Genomic DNA, 3,040 nt, shown 5'->3' with positions numbered 1-3,040 from the left:
GAATGGATTGCACCCTCCTACGATGAGTGAGCAACGTTTTTTAATACGTCAAAGACACTGACATTTCTCACCAGAGAAGGAGGGTGTATGTTCACCGACTTGGATTTCTATCGTTCCAATGACTTCCGTATTTGTAATGCCAAAAGAAGGAATGGACTAACAAAACTGACAGAAGAATGAAGGTGTGACTTTAATTTGTCTTCCAAGTTCTGTCAGTAATTTTTGCAATATTATTGTCTGATGATAAGACTGTATAGGGATATGCAAATTATGACTTCCAAAAAACAAACAAAAAAACAAAAAAGTTACTTCAAAGTAATAATTCTAAAGGACATACGTATGTTTGTGATTGTGTGTGTGTGTGTGTGTGTGTGTGTGTGTGTGTGTGCGCGAGCGATTGCTATTGTCATGTTATAATAGTGTGCTCTTTTTAAAGGAAGGAATTATGCTGTGTCAGGGAAGCAAAGCTACATTCGTCGCACTTCATCAGTCGGACATCATCTGTCACTGTGAAAGAACACGCCGAACCGGTCTCTCTGGGCAGGTGGCACAGATACTATATACACACAAGTGCACAGACACATTCACACATGCACAATCAAACCTAGCCCTGAACATCCCAATTATCTAGACCTAGTATGATCTTTCCGTTAGACCTTGACCCCATACAATACCTCCTTGCTGAAAAAGAGGTACTGCTCAGTATCTATGGCCTTTCCTTTTTGTAACTATACTGCCTTAGTGTCTGGACACCAGGGAATGACACCCTCACTTCCACAACAGAACCGAGAATATTAAGAATGTTTTGCAATCATTTTGTATGTGATTTGTATGTTAACTTGTGCAGTACTTAAGCAATAAAACTGTACGCTTGGTTTTTGTACGTGCACAGAGGTTGAACTGTAAATTGACAAAAAATACTGGGTGATTGTGACAATGGCAACGACACTACTAATATGACGCAGTTATAAAAAAGCCCACTGCAGTTACCAAAGCTTATGAGTTAAAACCTGTAATTACAAAATCACATTTGAATTTGGGTTTGTATGTTTCATTTCTGTTTTGCATCTGTTCAAATGCACATTTTGTATAATGCAGTAAGCCTATACCCCACAATTTGCATGAGGTTATATATGCTTTCTGGTTGTGCAATACATGTTTTGGTCAGTATGTATTATATTTCATATCTGTGAAATTAAACATTTTTAACAATTTAAAATGTATTTCAGAGGAGGTACAGCAGACTCAAATAATAAAAACAACTCTGCTAACACAATAGTTAGCCTAGCACATGCTATGATATGCCATATGTGGCTGGTGGGAAAAGGAGGAATATTATTTTTCTAAGTGTCCTTCCTTTTGAGCAAAGCTTACACAGGTGGATCATGAAAATTGCCTGCTTTATCCCAGGTTATTATATATTGTATAATTTAGATTATTTTATATTACATGTCTATGTATATATCTATTTATTGTGTATGTGTTTGTTTTGTTAATATATATTCATAATTTAAACTATATACTGTCATCATCAGTCTGCAGATACTGTCATTATGCATCACTCGGTCATTCCACTCTCAATTCTCTTCCATTCTTGCAATATGCATTTGATTATCATATCATTATTTTCATTTTCAGACCCTGATTTTTTCCAAGTTAACATCATTCCCTGCGTTGAAGTCAGATAAATTGCAAGGCAAAATGCAAATGAGAGTGTTATACGTGATGTTGAATATTAATGAGTTAAATATCAAAGCATCAAAGAGCTTTTTGTTAGTATTACAGAGCACACAATACATTACACTGTAACATTTCTCTTTTTCAGGTCTGAGTGTGTTTGTATGTGTGTTTTACTGTGCATTTATTATTTATCATAACCAAAGTGGGGTATCCTTAATGATTGTTATACAGTAGCATTTTTAACCCCATCAATATAATTACAGAAAAGTATTGGTGGCCTATGTGTTCATAAAGGATGCACATTCCTTTTTGGTGTTTGAGAACTGTAATAATCCAAAACAGAATTTATGGTCACTGTATGGCAAAATAGTTAAGCCATATATGGCATATTCACGATGGACAAGTTATGTCATTATGCATCAGTCTACTGTGCACTTTCAGTTCATCAAAAAGAAAAAAAGGGAAAATTGTTCTTCCATCCTAACCAAAGTCCTGGAATATGTCCTCTTCAGAACTCATAGACATATTAGTGCAATATTTTCACATGGAATATGAACAACTGCCATCAATTATTATTTGCTTATTTTGAGTTGGAAGATGACCAGACTTGCCATATTTGGTCAGTGTTTTACTGTATCATGATTATAATGATGATAATTATGGTAGCAATTGTAATATGACTAACATGCTACAGATTCAAAATATTACAGAATATAATGTTCATCATGAATACTGAATAATCATGTATGTATGAATATTCATGAGTATAGCTATATTATATTTCATTTGAACTATGTTAATCGATAAATGTAAAAGATTAAATTTTGTTGTTTTTCTTTGTTAAGTTTGTGTTATGTCATTTATTTCTCTCTGACCAGGAGGCATATTTTATTAGATTTCTATTAGTGTTGTTACCACATTATTTTATTTTATTTTTACTGATATTAAATACAACAAACACTATCCAAAAATGAAAATGGGCTAAAAATGAACTCACCCATAAGCCATCCAAGATGGAGATTTGGAGAAATTTAGCATTACATCACTTTCTCACCAATGGATCCTCTGCAGTTAATGGGTGCCGTCAAAATTATGTCCAAACAGCTGATAAAACCAATTCAGTATTTCACAAATGATGATTCCAGTCCAACCATCTTGTGTTTGTAAAAAAAAAAAAAAAATCCATCAAGGCATCTTAACTCTTTAGAGCTGGAGAATATTACGGATAGAGGATATATTTGAATTTGAAAACGCCTTTTTAGAGATGAAGCATTTCACTTCACAAGACATTAACTGATGAACTGAAGTCGTGTGGATTATTGTGATGTTTTTATCAGATGCTTGGACGGCACCCATTCAC

This window comes from Barbus barbus, assembly GCF_936440315.1.
Source record: "Barbus barbus genome assembly, chromosome: 48".
Lineage (NCBI taxonomy): Eukaryota > Metazoa > Chordata > Actinopteri > Cypriniformes > Cyprinidae > Barbus > Barbus barbus.
Note: the sequence above shows the minus strand (reverse complement) of the source record.